Genomic DNA, 20173 nt, shown 5'->3' on the forward strand with positions numbered 1-20173 from the left:
AAATGTCTTTGTTTAGGAAAGTTTAACAGTCACTCGTCTATATATTTGAGGCTTCCTTTACTAGCGTTACTTATGATACAGATTAGTTCTATGGTGATAGCAATTGGTTAATAGTTGAATAATTATTATAAGTGTGGCTCTTGACGGTGAGAATGTAATATTTTCGATTAATCGATTAATTTAATCTTTTGCAATTATTACATAATACGATTAGTGCTGCAATCAATTAATTGCATATTCAATGTTACAATCAATTAATTGCATATTCGTTAGGGCTGTGTATAAGTTATGCATAGCCCTAACGTACAGTATATATTTGTGTTAATAATGGAACACCTACTATACATGTTAATGCATTTAATGAAAACAAAGGTACGTAACTGAGTAGAGCTTCCTCACCAAGTACCTGTAACAGGTTGATTGTAACAGGTTGACTTGTCTACCACGTTGACTTGGGATACTTACACTTGAGGCTTGACAGTACTTTAATCATTCTTGCTGTCAATTGTGTCTAGCCATCTAGTTACCCTCAAGCTATACTGTACAATTTTAAATCAGGGTCATATATACATAGCTTATACTTATATTAGCATGTAGAAATGCAAATCTATTTATGCTAGCAACTACCTACATAAACATTTCAGATCAGTACTCTATCATATGTAGGAACACATATGTACATGTCAATTCTATGGACTAATTATGAGATTTTCTTGTTATTTCTAGATCTTATGTACTCACAAGTTGATGGTGATGCCTTACAATGAATTTAAACAAGTATAAACTAGTAGTAACTGTACGTTACTGTAATTATTGTACTGTGTACAGGTGGTATCCCAGTGTCAGATGGTGTTTGATATATGGGATGATGAGTTTGATAGATTTAAGGGTCTACTGTTTGAAGTTAGGAAGAAAAGACAAGAAAGAATTTTGGTTGATGATGTTGTACATGTACACAATAACTTGCAGGAGAGGATGTTATCTTTGCAAAAGTAAGAGCTGAAACTAGTATATTAACAATTATTGAAGTAGGGATCTAAACAGTAAAAATTAGCGAAACAGGAGATGAATGATGGTATTATAGCATAGTTCGGTGGAAAAATTCCTACATTGGGCATGTTATAACAATTATTTTGTTCAAGTGCTAAAGTAGGGATTTTCCCACCGAGTTATGCTGTAATACCATCATCCGTCTCTTGTTTCACTACTTTTTATCACTTGGATCTCTACTTAGTCTTTTTGGTTATAGCATACAGCTATATATTAGTTATAGCATACAACTTTCCCCCACAGAAATTGCATGGTCTCCCCCTTCCCAACAAGCTACGTCTAAGTCCTTGAAATTAGTTTAGGTAATCCTAAGGCTGCAGCACATGTTGCTGCAGACCTTCAGTGCTAGTCACTGTAAAGCATTAATACAATAAATACTTTAGGATTAAGGAAGAAAATCCATCCCTCCTGGAGGAGACTGAGTGTGGCCCCGACTAGACATTGGGTGACCTGCAGTTCGATTCCTGGGGTTGGAGGGATTTTTTTCCTTACTTTGGCCCCTTTTCTGTGACACCTTTTCAGCTATAAGCCACTAAGTCTAAGTCCTTGAAATTAGGTTAGGTAATCCTAAGGCTGCAGCACATGTTGCTGCAGACCTTCAGTGCTGGTCACTGTAAAGCATTAATACAATACAATACAATATAAAAAGCTGTCATGTAAAATCATCATAGAAATATTTACATGACAAAAATACCTTCTAGGAAGAGTCCTATGTATGTATCCAAGAGTACATAATGGGGAGAAATAAGAAATATACTCTTGATGTAACATAGTTATAGAAATAAGAAAACCCTAGCTTACAGAATCACCCCAGAGTGTGCTTCACACAGTTGTTGAGTGACTTCCACTATTTCCCATATAGGAGTATCCTAGATCTTCCCCTTGTTGCCTAAGCTGAGCTGAAACCCCTTCTGAAAATTTCTAGATCCTCCACTGGGATTGCAAACAATGTATAGTAGTGAAATAAGAATGATGGAATTACAAAGCTAAGTGGGAATGCCAGTGTAGGGATTTTCCCACATAAATGTCATCATCTTGGTCCATTACTTTTCAAGCCATACTTCCTTTTTAAATTAATGCTTTTAAATGCATTAACTATAATACAGTATAACTTTTATGTAGGAACAATTATAGCGTTCAGAGTACAATTACACAAACACAAGTTCAAAAGAGTAATATATCCAGTTTTGGGACTGGGGTATACCCAGAGAGGACTATAATTACTTTTATTCAATTGAATGATAATATACATATACGACTGTCAAGCATGTGTATCCTTTCTCCCACAGAAAAGTTTTTATTTGAATGCCTTGAGATAACAACTGTTGGCAAAATTCCTCCAGCAATCTAATTACTAAGACTTATTTTTGTAGCACAAGTTGAAAATTCCAATTTTTTTACAAAAAATTGTGTACTTATTTGTTAACATTTTTTGTAAAATAAAATTATTATTACTGGTGAACTCACGCATACCACATCAAAAGAAAGAAATGGTGCCATGCGTCCCAGCTACCAATTATCGTCTGAAAAGTGTGGTATCCATTACGCTTCGTTGTTAGCTATGTTCAACCTGTTACACAGCATTACGAATCAAGAACTGTTCGAAAAACACCTCTGCAATCAAAGTAGACACTATGAAAAATACGGATGATTTCTGTTACGAAGGGAAGCCATCACGTGCTAGTGCCAAATCGACACCTTTTGCTGTCAGCCAAGATGAATGGGACACAAAGGGGGACACTGGTAAGTCCATGAAGAATGCATTGTAAGTGCTACGGTATGCCAAAAGGCACCTCTTGGGCTGAAGCGACATCGAACAGTGAAAAACTCAAGCTCATAGCCTTAGCTGTTATCGAGTTATGCTTGTCTGAAGGCATCAGTCAGTTACTCAGTCAGTAGAAAATTCCATTAAATATGTAATTTTTTAAATTTTTCATAGCAACTCGTTGAAAGCATTTTGGGTCAATCTGAAAGCTTGTTGGGCTTAGTTTTACCTAACCAATACTGCCTCATTGTCGTCAGGAAAATTTGAGGCTGGTTTTTGGGTGATGTTTTTTCGTGGGCCACACCTACACCTTTGTGATACCTACTATTCAGTACTATTGTATTGTATGATATCGATCTTTTTTCACAGTTTTCAGCTACACTCCAAGAAGAATAATGTCGGTGAGATACCATTCCAAGGAGGAGAGTAGAGACCATAGCACATCGATAAAAGTACTGAAACAAACTGGAGTATATACGTAGCTAGTGCACAATATTAAATCACAGTAAAACAATAAGAAGTGTTATATCCCTACTGTGCTCAAGATACCGTAATGGAAATGCACAGTAGGATATAACACTTCTTATTGTTTTACTGTGATTTAATATCGTCCACTACTCCAGCTTGTTTCGGTGCTTTTTATCAATGTGCTATGATCCCTACTCTAGTTGAAAATTCATAATTTTTTTCAATTTTGTTTGTATTTGTACTCTAAAAGAACACTCACATACCCTAATAGAGCAGTCAGAATGTTTTGTAAAAGCTTTTTACCTACAGTGAGAATCGAATCACTGTTGTCCACTGACCTCTTACTTGAGAGTTGATGTATTACCACTGTACCAAGTGTTTCAGGTGTCTAAAGCCTATTTTGTACAGCTTATAAATGCTATACACGTATGTTTATTAACCCTGTAGTCAACATTGCCAAAGGTAACTGCAAATAGCCTGTTTTGAATATTTTTAACATTCCTCTGATTCAGGCAATCCTTCCTGGTAAATTTCCAAAGGTCAAATGCTATAATTCTCCCTGGGTAGACCTCCATTTGATGGGATGGGTGGGGCTTGTTCAATGCATTTGATATGTACATCACTGCATTTTGTATAAATACTTCCTTGCAGCATACGTCAACAATATGAAACAGTACAAGGACTAATTACTCGTGTGCTACTTGTACCGCCTGCTCAGTTGCAAGTCACAACTATTGACAGTAGTGATGTAGTCATGTCAGCTGAGGAGAGAGCTTTCAGTTTGTTATATTCAACATATGATGAAATGGCAACTGTGGATTGTCTTGACATTACTCCAGAAGGGACCATGGCCTGGAAAACTGTTGTGAAAAGGTATGCTATTTTTTTAAACCAGGTGCACACCTACAGCTGGCCTTAGGGTGCATATCTGGTTTCCTATAATTGTTAAAAATGTGTATGTTTGTTTCAACAAAGAAGCTTTATGCTAAAAGCAGCCAGTGAGAGTGTTCTATAGACTGACTGACTCTATATTGGTAGGTAAACTTTACTGTGATGTGTATACTTCATGCCAGTTTGAAATATGGAGAAATCTGATTTCTGAATATGGTGTGAACAGCCTTTCAACTGGGCTGTACGGGTGTTGTAGTGAACGAAAAATGACAGCACAAGCCTTGTAGGCTACCACAAATTGCATATCCCTTCAAGTCAAAAGGGAGCATGTCCATCTCATATGCAAAAGAAAATGAACAGCAGAACAAGGCTTTATCAAGAGAATTTTTATAAAGAAACACCATAAGAAGACAGTTCTGAGTGTTGTTTATGGTTTGTTTGAGTCACACTTCCTTAGCAATGAAAAGGTGCAAATTAGACAGGGTTGGGGTAGTTACTCTAATAATGTACGTATTGCTAGTTAATGTAATGTATTACAGTTACATATTACTCCCAGAAGAAATGTAGCAAGTCACATATTACACGTTACTCTAAGGGCTGTAACTAGTATATTACATATTACATTTGTTCGTCACAGGCTTTAAACTAAGCCCAGCTTTCTAAATACAGGCTCCCAGCCTACAACTACAAGAGACAATAGTAAGACAAGTACTTCTCTGGTATAGTTCAGACCCAAAAAAATACTTTGTTGTAGTATCTTGGCACTCCTCATACACTATCACTCTTTGTTCTTGCCTGTACAGCCATCTTCAGTGCTGTTAAGGACCGAAATGCAGCCAATCACGTGCTGGATACAATGTGCATAAAAAAAAGTAATGCATTACAATTTCCGGATATAATATCCATTATATATTACTCGTTACTTTGTCGTTATATTACTTCGTTACAACATAAGTATTACATAATTCGTTACAAATGTAACTCGTTACCCCCAACTCTGGTGCTAATGAATTACAAAATAATTAATGAATTACGAAACACATGGAATTATACAAGACCAAAAGAGTTGACCATATGTTTAACACTTATGCAATGATGCCTAGTTTTAGAAGTAGCAGAACATCAACTTGTCTTTCTGAGGTTTTACAATACCTATAGTAGCCAATGCTATGAAAAGGGTGGCCTAGGTTAAAAGCACTGCAAATCTAATGTGGCTATGGTGGATCCAGGAGGGTGCAACAAGTGCACCCCACATACATATTAGAGCCATTCATAATACTTTAGCATACAAAATATTGGTTAAATCCACTAGTGAATCCAGAGGAGGGCACAGGATGTACGTACAGTACATACCCTTCTCCCTCACCCTTCTCCATCTTCAAACCAAATAAAATCTTCGTACAAGATTGATATACCCAATAGCACAATCAAATAGTCTAATAGAACATTCACTTTATGTAACACGGAGTGTTCCATTTACGTTTCCTAAGAGGCTTATCGAACTAAGTGTATATACCCATGACATGGTGCTGCAAATGTATGTTTTAATACTAATCAGCTGGTGGCCGTCCTTTGTATACCATACCAAACCACTTCATTGTCATAAACTCTCACAGAATACTGATCCCTACAACTCATGTTTAATGAAGACTACTCATAAATCATGATTAATATTTTATTGCCACAAATATTTGTATGCAAAATCTACTATTAATTTATTGACTATTGTGATAGAATGTAACTGTTCTTTTAGAGTTCAATTGTGCACTTGTTAAACATGTTTTTGATTTTGACTTTTAACTCTGGTGGTTACACTCTGTTTTCTTTACAACAACCCACAATGGTTATATCTATCAACAAACTAGTATTAGTTAAACACCACACCTCAAAAAGTCAGTGCATTTGAATAGTGGCCGCATTGTGTACTTACCTAATAGCCTAAACACCATGCATTCTTGGTTAAACTCAGCAGCTAGTATTTGAATTCATGTGGAATTATTGTTCTAAGTAGGTAATTAGCTTGGGTTAGAAAGGTGAAGAAGGCTATCCCATAGTATCAGTCAGTAAGGTAAAGAGCAACAACATCATGTATCTACAAGCTATATATACCTTTCATCTTTTTGCACATTGCAGTGAAATGTACTGGAGCTACTAAACCAACTAATATTTAAAAAATTAAAAATGAAGTAGGGATCTATGCAACAAAAAGTAGTGAAACAAGAGATGAATGATGGTATTACAGCATAGCTCGGTGGGAAAGTCCCTACTTTGACAGATTGGCTCAATGCCAAAGTAGGGATTTTCCCACCAAGCTATGCTGTAATACCATCATTCATCTCTTGTTTCTCTACTTTTTGTTGCAGCACAGCTAGTTACAGTTTAACTTGTGACTGTTCTATTAGAGTATATCATACATGATTGTTCTATTAGAGTATCTCAGGTCAACCAAGGGGTGTGCAGCTAGCTAGACCAATAAGGGGTGAGGTCATCTTGTTTACTGTTAAGTAAACAGCTAGACTGTTAAGAGGTGTGGTCTCCGCACTCTATCGCTATTAGTCCTCCTAGATCTTTATTAGATGGGTATGGTCACGAACCTATCGCGAACGGGATCCCAATCGCAAAGTTGCATATATCTAGCTAGTATACCTCTTATATAGTAGCACCAGGATTGAAGCACTTCTGAAATCCAGCTTTGAAATAATTCCGTGGCGTCTAAATATGCAAAGTGTTGATATGGAAAATTAATGCCTCGCATGGTTTCGTTTGATGAAGAAGAAGACAAGCAGCCTGATTGAAGACTAGTATATTAAAAATTATAAATTTAAAAATGAAGTAGGAATCCAAGCTATAAAAAGTGGTGAAACAAGAGATAAACAATGGTAGCTATTACAGTATAGCTCAGTGGGAAGTTCCTACTTTGGCATTGAACACAAAATAATTGTTATACTATGCCAAAGTAGGGATTTCCCACTGAGCTATACTGTAATAGCTACCATTGTTCATCTCTTGTTTCAATATTTTTTATCGCTTGGATTCCTTTGAAATTTATAATTTTTAATATACTAGTTTTTTTCAGTTTTTTGATAAAGCATACCGCTAGCATTAAACATGTGACTAAGGTGACTGCTGTATTAGAGTATCTCAAGTCAGCCTTCGAAGATGTGTGCTTGCCCCAAAAGGGGTGTGGTCATTGTGGTTTTGATCGATTCATAGTATTACACTAGAGTATCTTGAATCAGCGTAAGTCACAAATACAGCTAGCATAAAAGGGGCGCGGTCATTGTGGTCTTGATCGATAGATTGATAATACGTAGAATAAAGAATGGGCGTGATGTTGTGACCTATCATGGAGTACTGGTACCTCTGTACAGTAGCATAGTCTAAGCGCCTTAAATAATTTTGTGGCGTCTTTTATGCCCGATTATATGTGCTGCTTAAAGAAAGTGTTGATATGGAAAATTAACGCCTCGACATGGTTTCGTTGGATGAAGAAGAAGACTAGCAACCTGATTGAAGATAAAAGAAAAGACAAGGCACACAGGGTGTATACTCGTCCCACCGGTGAGTTGGTTGTTGTGGCGTAAAATGGTGACTGTGCACTGCTTCGTTTGGGCTCTAGGCTTGCGACTGTGGTCAGGCAGTGAGTAAGGCAGTGAGTGAGGCAGTGAGTGAGGCAGTGAGTGAGGCAGTGAGTGAGGCAGTGAGTGAGGCAGTGAGTGAGGCAGTGAGACTAAAATTGGGGTTTTTGGCAATTTTTTATAATTTATATCCGGCCACCTGTAAGCGTTTTGTTGTTTTAACACTACATTTGATGCTAATATTATTCCATAAAGGTGATTTTTGTCACGTAAGAAGTTTCTAAGCTGGTTTTTAAAAGGCAATATTTTTGGTGGTGCATGTCATTTCGGGGGGGGGGGGGGGGGGGGTATTCCTACTTAAACAGTACTAATGTACTGTTTGCTAAAAGAAACAACAAGGTGCAGAGGACCAACGCTCCTCTTGGAACCCCAAAAGGCACATCCCACTGGTGGGTTTATTATTGTGGCGTAAAATGGTTGCTGTTCACTGCTTTGTTTGGCCTCTAGGAGGGAGTGAGCGAGTTAGGCAGACCAAATTTCAAGTTTTGGCAATTTTTTTTAAATTGTATATTCAGTCACCGGTAAGTGTTTTCTTGTTTATTTCACGTTAGATGGACTAATATTATTCCATGAAGGTGGCATAAGATGTCTCTAGGATGATTTTAAAGGTGGCATTTTGGTGGCGCATCATTTTTGGGGGGGTCCCTACTTAAGTAATACTACTGACCTGTTTGATGAAGTACATCATCTTCTTACACCAGCAGAATTTAATAAGATCATTAAATATGAGATGCTGCACTTAAGAGTTGCTTATATTATAGCTGCATGCCACCCTCAAATAGTGTCCTCCCTTGAATAGCAAACCCACCGATTATAAGGCTGTAATACAGTATGCACATTGCCTAGAGCCAGGCCAGAGGGGCATTCCACTGTAAGCATTTGTATTTTCCACTGTAGGCATCTTTCTGTTAAGAGAAGGGAACACAGAGCTATGTATATACGTTTGCATGAAATTAACACACTGGAGTTGCTCACTGACTTCTTGAATCACATGGTACACATTATTGTCTTGATAAGCAGAATAACATACATACAGTTAGTGTATTTTAAGACTGTGAAACACTTGTTGTAGTTATGATGAGCGGTTTGATCAAGTGGAGTCATTCATAGCAAAACATCTCAGAGAAAAGTTGAGAACTGCCAAAACTTCCCACAGCATGTTTCGTACATTGTCACCTTGTAAGAGGCTGTTCATACGCCGTCATGTTAAAGGAGTTCTTGCAGAATATCGGTGGAAGTTAATTCAAATGGTTAGGGATGAAGTTGAAGTAATCCATCAAAAAGTTCAGGTAAAACTTTAGTAATGTACTACACCTTCATGTTACCGCTACTGTACATATTAACCAGTAATATATTTACTAAAAATAAATCTTGGCTACTAACTGTAAAGGGTGCATAGAATAAATGGTCCTGTCAATCAACGTTGAAACCAGGTCACTACTGCTGACCCGGATGACCCACTGACCCAGATTTTACCCGGATGTGACCCGGATTAATTAAAGTCGAGGCGTGCGATAAGAGCTATGTTTCGGCTAGTCGAGACTATGTTTTGAGCGTTCGATTCGTGTTGAATAAATATTGCAACTTCAGCCTAGCTGTAGGTTGAAGACCAAAAAAAAAAAGGTCATCACCTACTGACAATAGCTACCCCTCACCATAGATACCCTCAGTTTTGTGCTATATACTGTACTTACTAATAAATGGGCGTAGCTGAACGTATGTTGGTAACGCGATAAGTGGGCGTGGCTCACGAAAGAGCTGCACGATAGCGTTTATAAGTTTCCACGCCGTCAAACGAACAATTTCATTTCTCACATGATCCAATCCGGGTCAGACCCGGATGACCCGGAGAAAATGTGACCCGGATGACCCGGATGATCCGACCCGGTTTCAACGCTGCTGTCAATGTCTTAAAATTGGCAGAGTTTCTGTATGTTTTGCATCACATTTGGCGTGTTTAGTCAATATGCAGTATACGTTTAAATTGTAAACAGCTTAAGCTTGACATAAGAAGAGATTTTTTTACACTAAATTCAGCTAATGTAATGTTAATGAGTATCATACAGTACAGAGATTTGAGATTTCTTGCCTAACAATATCACCCAAAACAGCCTCACCTTTCCTTATAACAGCTTGACAGTGTTCGTTAGGCATAGCCAAGCCATGAAGTTTCAGAGAGACCCTAAACCCTTTTAACAAATTTCTATGAAATTTTAAAAATTTTCTAATTAACAGAATTTTACACTGACTGACTAATTGATGTCTCCAGCCAAGCATAACTCAACAATGGATGTAAGGCAACAGGCTTGATTTCTTCACTGTTCCACATCACTTCGTCCCAAGACATGTGTTTTCGCCAACCACACTATGTACATGCAATACACTCATCTTGGACTTCCCTATGTCCTCCTTTGTGTCCCAATTCTTTTCGCTGACAGTGCAAGGTGTCAATTCATGAGAGTGTGGTACGGCTTCTCTGTGGCTGTGTTGACTAGCTATCATGCTTATCATGCGTATTTCCATAGCAACTGGATTGATTACAGAGAAACAGTGTCAGATAATAGAGGTATTCTGAAATGTAAGATTAATCTTCTTCCACAACAAAAATTTAGACAAGGAGATTATCAACAAAATGCAATCACAAATTTGTTTATAGTATGTAATTGTGGTTCTGACCTACTCTACTTAACCAGCACTATATAACTTATCACCTCAAACACGTAATATAATTGTAATCTATCTTAAAGCTTTTGATTGTGTGTGTAGCATGTACAATGTGCCTACATTATATCAAACTGCACATTCTAGCATGAATATTATTGTGCTTTTATTTGTGCATTTTTGTAGGTGGGTTATGCTGACAGTTCAGAATCTCAAATGAGTGTAACGTATGGCTTCACTCCTATTGCTGGATGTATGATTTGGACATGGCAGGTATTTTGGAGCTTATGCATTGCAAACATTTATACAACTGCTATTGTATCCCACTGAAGTCATACTTCCAGGGACTATGTGTTGCACTGTATTTGTTGGGTGTTAACATAATTCCAAGGAAGAATGGACAAGGGTAGTAAAAACAAGCAGCAAAGAAGGCCAGTTAGTGGTTGTCTTAGTTATTGACCATCCTTGGCTTCTCACGCTTTGGATTCATATCATTATGTTATTCTATTCCTACTGTCTTAATAATGATACATAGCGATAATATATTAATTCTCACCCCACACATGATACATCCTACAGTCCACACTATACAACTAAATACTAGGAATATAATACATGGAAATGCAGTGGAGATTACATCCACGAAATAATGAATTGGACAAACATGTGATAGTTGTGCATTTTGTGCCAGTGGGTTAAGGGGTCTACATATTTAGTCAGAACATTGTATAGCATTAAACTGCAGACCATTTTGTTATTGAAAAGTATGCATGCTGCTGATTCTAAGGAATCATATTGTAATATACATATAGGCTTGCATGCATAAGCTACGTACATAGTTTCACAGCAGGACTTTGTTCCCAGGTATTGAAGGTAGAGGTGTCAGTGCATTAAGACACAAATTATATGTGCCTGGTGCTGTTCGATATTTGATGCAGTATGCGTGGATTCACCTTTCATAAATTATGTTATAAAAGTAAACAAACAAAACTTAGGGAATGCAAATCTGTGAAATTAGCAAGGGAAGTTTCCTATGATTAGTACATCAGTCAGAGGTGACTTCCTTGGTTTCGTTACTTTTTATTTACTTCTATGAGCCCTACTCAAATTTGTAGTTCATGTATTAAAACTACAAGCATACCAAATCTTGTAAACTGCCATGTTTATCTAACCTTATTGATTTATTGTTTATGAACTCAACTGCTTCAAAGAGCAAAATAGAAGTCAGTTAACTCCGCCTACACTTAACGGAGGTCTAGTTATCAATACCTCAGTCTTGTCTTGATAACTATTAGTATTCATAGGAACAACTGCCATATTTTCTGTTTTACATATATACCGTTTGCAATATTTGGTTGAATCAAAAATTGATTACACAGAACATTTTTACCATTATAGTATTATAGAAATTAAATTAATTCGGTTACTGTTAGTGGCCATGCCACATCATGTGCGATGATTTGTCTCTGGAATGCACCCCCTTGTATGCCTTTGCTCATGTATTTAAGACCAAGAACAACTTTCCACATTATAGGAAAGGTTATTGTTATCTTCATGCAATTTCATCATGATTGGTACGGAGCACAGCTAATCAATGAATAGTAAATGATTTCACCACAAGTTGTATTGAATGAGCTGCACCAATATTAAAAACAATTCCACTCTGATCACTGCTAGAATTGTGATGAACAAATGCTGGCCTTTTATGGCACGAACATGCCCAATTTCAAATTTGCTTCTAGATCTGCTCTCCTGCAAAAAAAAAATTATGGATTATCATACAGTACGTTAGTACTGTATAGTAGAGACATCGAAGGTGTGGGGGCGATCCGTGATAAAATATAACCCAAAAACCTGTCACAATTTTTCCTCACAACAACGTGACAGTATTGGTTGAGTAAAACCAAGCCCAAAAGTGTTTTCAGATCAACCCGAAACATTTCCATCAAGTTGCTACAGAATTTTTTTTTAAATTTAGTCTACGGAATTTTCTACCTGCCTGCCTGACGCCTTCAGTCAAGCATAGCGGAAAACTGGCTACAGCTACAGCCCTAATTCTTTCGCAGAAATGTTTCTAGCTTGCTTAAGAAAAAACTTTTGGTATATTGATAAACATACAATGCTTGCGCTATTGTTTTACCTTTTATCCTTCTTTACCATGGCCATCAGTCAAGGTTCTGCCGCTGAATGTTAATAGACTGCAGTACGGCTTCCATCTACCAGTGTATATTGCATCAAACTATTCGAATACATGTGGTAACCGGTTGCACCAAACTATTTGAACACACGTGTACGTGACTCACTGTTGATATCGATCAGTGAGAGCAACTCGCAGCAAACTATATAGCAATGTGTAAGTCAATAAAATTTAATATAGTTTATTTAGTAACAATGTTAAACCGAGTCGGGTCATCCAGGTCCCACTTTACAGATTATTCGGGCCTGACCCCACATGCTAAATTTAACGGATGTGTTACTACACATCATAGCGTAGCCCTGCTTCTTTCGTGAGCCATGCCCACTTATGTAAATTGCTGCCTGTAGACATATGCTAAATTAAATGTGGACGTATGTGGACATATTACTACACGTCATATTTCTTTCGTGAGCCATGTCCACTTACGTAAATTACTGTCTGTAGATATATGGTAGCCACACTCGTTCATCAGTCTGTAGGTATGCACGAATCCACGTCCATTATTGTCTGTAGGCTTATGTAGAGCCACACCCACTGATTAGTTTTTATTGTATGAGTCGTAATCTAGTATAATAGTGCTGTGATTAACTCTTAAAATATTGTGACTGGTTTTGTGAAAAGCAGGCTATTTAGTGGTCATGAGCTCGCAAAAAGACTTCACAAACAAGTATAAGAAAAAAATAGGAATTTTATAATGCTGCAATAAAAAGTACCAAAACAAGCTGGATTGGAGTAGTATGTAATATCCAAATACTGTAAAACAATAAGAAGTGAATATCCCTACTGTGCATTGAGTGTAGCACAGTAAGGATATTCACTTCTTATTGTTTTACAGTATTTGGACATTACATACTACTCCAATCCAGCTTGTTTCGGTACTTTTTATTGCAGCACTATATACTGTTCCTACTTTAATTTAAAATTCCTAATTTTTTCTTATACTTTCAATAGTATATGATTCAATAATAAAAAGTATGTAGTTCATTGTTAAATTCCTAAGGAAAAAGGTGAAATTTTATAGAAATACAGTATGCTAATGTCACAATCCATTGTTTATATCCATGAATGGCATCCATCATGTGTATCAGCCTATGTGAATTTCAATAGTGGCTTTAAGAGTTAAACAACTTTAGTGCTAAAGTGCATTTAAATACATACAGTATGTACATGTGCTTGTAGTAATTGTAGACACCTTCTGAATAGGTTGAACAAAAGTTAAACTTCTATTTAGAGAAGATGCATTATTTATTGGGTTGGTGTTGGTACTTGCAAGGGAAGGGAGAATTACTAAGAAAGGAAGTTGACGCCATCAAAAGAAAACTAAACATAAAAGGTCTACATGAAGAATGGAAACAGCAGGTATGTAGTCAAGTGCATTGTGCCACGTGAATGCTTTGTTAGTCTAAATGCTTTACAACACACAAGAAAGTTTAACTGCACAATACTTACAATATGTACATGAATGTACGTATCTGATACTTCACCAGTTTCCTTTACTGGTATAAAATTTTAATTATTAGTAAGACCAAGAAATGGTGAGGAAAAGGCAAACTTGAGTTACTAACATCCCATTTTTCCCCCTTGATGGCAGTGTTAGCATTCCCATCATCCTATGACATCTGTCTTGTACCAGAAAATAAGCCACTTAATAGTAAGGTTATTCAAGCATAGTATTCTTGAAGTTTGTTGCTATATACGTGTAATTTTTTTGTCATGCATGATTAATTGCCTGATTCATTAGATGTCATCACTAGTGTGTATAAATGTTGTTGTAAATCACCTCTGGTTTATAAAGATAAACATATTATCTAGCAGTGATTTAGCACCAACTAAACACTAACTTGATCAAGAAGTTGCCATTACTGGCAGCAACCAGAGCCACATGAGACAGATAATTTAAAGTACACATCTGCTATTTAGAGACCTTTGGAGTGGTACAGTAATTACCTCAAGCTTCGCCATCGATGATTATAATACCATTCCTCAAGTCTCTAAGATAGTACAGATACTTGAATTTGTACAATGGTCATGCTAATTATTAATTGTATTAATTTGTAAACAGTTTCAAGTGAGACCACAGTTAAAAACTAGTTAGTAACTCTGCAACAGGTTTTTTTTATCTTGGATAAAACTTTCAGACATCAAAGAAATTATGAACGTACTAATCTATGACAAGAAAAATTACTGGTAGAATGTTCTTCCTGCTTGTCTTTCAATAATGCTACTGTATTAAAACTCTCCAGGGACTGAGTATCTAAGTTGGGTCTGGCGGATCACCCTTGGGATCTGAGGATGTAACCCCCAGTTGTCAGGCAGGCCAGTTGTATAAGATTTTAATGCTTTTGTCATACCTATTGAATCTTATGTTGTGCAGGCAAAGCCTTAGAAAATTTGGGTAGGTAAATAGGTTGGTTTGATAAAAACTTTAAGTATTATAGGACAACGTTAAACTTTAAAGAACTGCAACTACAAGCCTTGCGTGAAGCATAGTAGGGTGTTCTGCAGTACCATAATGTATCACCACAATCGCTTTAGTGTTATGAAACTGGAAGATCTTCACCATCTTTAAACTTTAGGTTTTGTCTCAATTGCACTTTAAAAGCTGTCTCATCACTTCCACACAGCCATGCATGCCATCTCAGCACACATGACCCTGTATCACATGATTATCATTAAAATTCAGATTTTACAATAAGACAGTCTGTTGGGCCTATGCAACATAGGTATGGCCTCAGCAGTGTTAATATACTTTTTTCCAGAGGGCCAGTTGTTAGAATTACCTATGCCAGTACACTGGACCCTAAAGATCTTTTTAACTGCTGAGCTTGTTAGACTATTCTTTGGCATGCAAGTGTCAGTCAATATCAATTAGCTTGTCTGTATTAATTATTTGTTAGAAATGATTTGATTTCACTGTAAACATTTTCATATATATTTGATTTGATTTATTATTATCCTCTTGGTAATCGGCATGACTTCCACAGTGTTTACAATCTTTCTTCATCTGAATATTAGCTGTAGGAATAACATCATTAAATTTTACTGGAAGTCCAAGGTTGAAACTTTGGTGTGATTTGTACCCCATTTGCTATACCACTGATCATCCCCCTTTACTGTATATGGTGTGGTTAAAAATTATGGATAATTATCAATTGATTTGTAGTTGATTGCCATTGCATGAAGCAACTGCTATGCCGCCTACAGAAGAATCAACATCTTTGTACTAGAGAAGAAAAGAAACAGAACATAAAGAAGTGCAAAAATTAGTATTAGTGCATACGTTATCTCCTCCAGTAAGCAATGAGATACATCTTGGGCCCAAGTTGTTTCTGATTTTGAAAATCAAGCTCATAGTATTATGTTTTGTTTGCCTGAAGGGATTAATTAGTAGTTAACAATATTATTTTGTTAGGTATTCAGTCAGTTTGTAAATAATTCTGTTAAAAAGCTTTTTTACATGTAAAAATTCACTGGAAGCAGGAGGTGCTTTTTGGCTTGATTGTGTTCAACCCATGCTGCCAGTACATAGCATAAGAGGTAGTAGGGTGGATTTTAGGTACACGTACAATACAAACCTTACAATCCCTTCTGTTAAGCACTACCATGCATAATACGTAATATCTGAAGATTCATGTGATGTATAATTTGATCTAGAGTGACAATGCACAGACGTCTACAATGTCTGGTTTTCTGATGGGGAACGAGAAAGTCATTAATGTGTTTAGGAATCAAAATAATGATGAATTAAAGTTTGAACTGAACTGCTCTCAAGAGATTGTTAATCTAATGAAAGAGGTAGGAAAATTAATTAAGCCTTTAAATCTAGTGTGTACGTACACATACATACATTTGTGTATTATGTCACAGTAAACGAAGTCTCATGCCCAAACAACATCCTTTCTTCAAGCATCTAATTAAAAGTAGTTATACTGAAGGTAGCTGCAATTGCGCAGGCAGTTAGTTTGATTGTTATAGTAGGAAATTTACTGTATATTAATCTCTATCAAAACTTATGGGTATTCTCTTTAGGGCATACTTGGGTTTGGTTGCACCACCATTCCATAATGGATAACCTAACATGGTACTTAATGTTGCATGACTGACGATTTAGTTGAAGGTACGTACGTATTTTGTCATTTTAGAGGGTTATTAAATCAAAGTTTAAACAAAATGAAATAACTATATGAAAACTTATATCTCTGAACACTTGGATGATTAAGTATGTATTTTTCTGTACTGTTTTCAGTGTGTTTATTAGTTACTTTGTAATTGTTAACTTGTGTCAGGTTCCTGTTTTCCGATGGACAAATTGCCGAGTCCCATTGATACTTGTAAACAAAGCTGCTCAGTGTGCACAGTTTTATCCTGTGGTTGTCTGTGTGAAAGAAAGTATTTATACTTACCAGTTGACATGTGAAAAGGTCAGTTTGTAAAGATGTTTACTGGATTTAGTATTCATATTATGTATATGCACATATACATGTACGTACGTGTGTACTAATGTCTATATTTTATTAATGTAGCATCATTGTTGAAGCAAAACTTTCTTATGCTTGAAATCATAAGATAATCCTATAAACATTCCTCTAATTTCTGAATTTTCAAAAGGTGCAATCTGTTTGTAGTGGGAACTCATAAAATTTTATCCTATTTTTTTTCTTGTTGATAGTACATTTTGTACACACATGAACGTATGTGTAGTAATTTCAACATGATACAGACTTCATTCTCATGTTAATAGTTGTACAGATTCTACGTGGAGTCTTGCAGATTTATAAACTTGAATATCTGGGACTGTAATGCGCAAGCCCAGTGAGAACACCACGAAGGATTTATTAATTCCGTAGACTCCACACTTTACTTGTTTAACTGCTTTAGACACTGCACTCCAAGTAACTACCTCTTTGTGGCTTTTCTGCAGTAGCATTGACAAACTTCTGAGTATTTTACAACATCACTAGTACTATGCCAACCATGCATGACTATTAAGCATCTTCTTTACATAACTGCACATATGGAATTTAGCCCATGATTTTACACATCTGTTATAAAAGAATATTATTATTCCTATGGACGTTATGTATATTAATGATTAATAACCCACCAAAACAGAGTCTAAAGCTTACATGCATATGCCTAGTTGGATGTACAGAGTGTTCACATAGTTGATTGTATAATAACAGTAAAAATAAATTGTTGTGCACACATTTATATGGTTATAGTTGTTTTGCAATTACATAAACATTCTAACATATCTACATGTTATATAATATTATGTACCACTCTGCGTGGGCAGTTCAAAGGCCCTGCCAGTGCCATAATTTGTATATGGCACTCTTGCGGACCACAGCGAGTGCATTATAACTTGTAACGCACTGGTTGCGGTTTTGCAGACCGCAATGAGTGCATTATAAGTTATAATGCACCGACCGCATTGCAATATACAGATATTGCACTGGCTGCAGTTTTGCTGCACAAGTGCCGGCAGCCGAGACTGCTATAACACCTCACCCAATAGGTGGAAAGACACCTCACAGATCACTCGAATTCTTTTATAGCCTGACATGTTAAGGTCGATTGTGGGCCATAACGTTACCAATATGTATAATATTTACCAAGCAGCCAATGACGATCGAAAAAGCCAATGCGGTGGCCACAACTCTAGTCTACATATATAAACATAGTACTACTTATACACCTTACTAGTCTGGTGCCATCTTAGCCCAGACTAAACTGTAGTCCAATTCAACAATGACTCAATAAAACTATTATATTCTAAATAATACTCACCTTTACGTTTGATTGTGGTAACCAGTTTTTGTCATGCCACCAGATTCGAGTTTAGCCAGTGTGAATAGTAAGAATTAGACCAGTATCGTTTAGTAGTTACGTTTTGTTTATTTAAACCGTCTATTAGCTGCTTTTTTTGCTCAAGAGAATCACTATGGCGATTAGTCTGGCGCTTAGTCTATATGGCGATTAAGTGATCACGCTGGCATGCTGAGCACTACATGATGAGAGTCGAACAGCGAATGCAGGTTAGTGATATAACCCATAGCGTACTAGCTTTCAATATCTCAGGGTGCTGCAGGTAACGTCATCGCAATGTTTGGCTTGGTTATCCACAATCGATGTTAGAAACCTGGTCTTTATAAGTGTTACAGCTGTCTTGTGAGACTCTCCCCACCTATTAGGTGAATGGTACATAACAGTTATACTACGTGCACTCGTGCTCTGCCTGTATAAACACACTTGCCTTCAGGCCTGATGGCCCTCAGGCTCATACATTTATATCAGGCAGAGCACTCGTGCCCGTTGTATAACTATATAATACACCACACCTGTGGTTGAGATCAAAAGCACCGCGCTGTGGTATATAACTGATATACCACAGCAAAGTGTGGTATATAAGTGATATACCACGCTTTGTGGCTATGCTTACCATATATGGTACATTCCTGAAATCCTTATCTAAATGGTAAACAAGTCTCTAATAACAAGCACTTACATCAACCAAGAATTATTCACCTGAGCTCTGTGAGCAAAGAGAAGGATTTTTGATGAACTCTTGTCTCCTTCACTAACTCTTGTCTCCTTCACTGAGTCGCGAGTAGATGGGCGTGGCAGTCTAAAACATTGAGGATTTCTCCTGATTTTGATCTTCAACAGGTGCTGTTTCACTATAAAATGCTATCTATAATCGTTTCATCTACTGGGGTGCAGAATATAATAGTTATAACATGATTACTCGGGATATGACAAAAATATATGCACCCGGGCCCTGTGGGCACTCGTGCGTGTATTTTTGTCATATGCCTTGTAACCGTGTTATAACTATAAAATAACGAAGCACATGTGTATATAAAAAGTACATACTGCTACATCTCCTCTTAGTTATTTCAGTCAGTTTCTTCATCAATCAATCGCCTGAATGGTTTTGACACTCTTCCACATCTAGTTATATGTCTTTCTGTACTGTTTGTCTCTGGTCTAGTTATATTCTCTATGGAAGACACATCTTGTGGTTGCTTTGCACTTCTGTAGTTTCTTTAGTTGCTTGTTGGCTTGGCTGTCTTCTGCTTTGTCACAAAGTGCCAGTCAATCCGGTAGAATCTGGGTGCATTAACTGGTCGTCACTTGTCCATGTGTTCCATCAGGTAACTAAACATCATCTCCTTCCTTGAAAGGACTTAGAATTCGAAGGCCATGTCTTTGATTTCTATTTCTGTATGATTGTTGTTTCCTTCTTTTGGAACTTGACTGTTAGGCAACTTGAGTTTGAACTGACTGCTAGTAGCTGGGGGATTCTTTGTCCCATTAGTACTCTTTGAGGCTGCAGCCATTCTCAAGTGAAGTGGTTCTGTAAAAAGATATATATTGTCATTCTAGATTGTCATTCTTGGTCAAAATGTTCTTTGTGGTTCTGACAGCTCTTTCTGTTTCTCAATTACTTTGTGGATATCTTGGAGTGCTGGTCTTATATAAAGCCACAGGAGCTTCCAA

The 20173-nt window shown here is 36.9% G+C and overlaps 1 long non-coding RNA gene across 1 annotated transcript; it reads left to right on the forward strand.

Annotated features, from left to right (window-relative positions):
* Positions 1–8888: 8888 nt before the first annotated feature.
* On the forward strand, positions 8889–13952 carry LOC136260117 (uncharacterized). The gene is made up of 3 exons (XR_010703425.1): positions 8889–9101; positions 10660–10746; positions 13874–13952. It is a non-coding gene; the product is annotated as an uncharacterized lncRNA (long non-coding RNA).
* Positions 13953–20173: the final 6221 nt, after the last annotated feature.

This window comes from Dysidea avara, chromosome 7 (assembly GCF_963678975.1).
Source record: "Dysidea avara chromosome 7, odDysAvar1.4, whole genome shotgun sequence".
Taxonomy (NCBI): Eukaryota; Metazoa; Porifera; class Demospongiae; order Dictyoceratida; family Dysideidae; genus Dysidea; species Dysidea avara.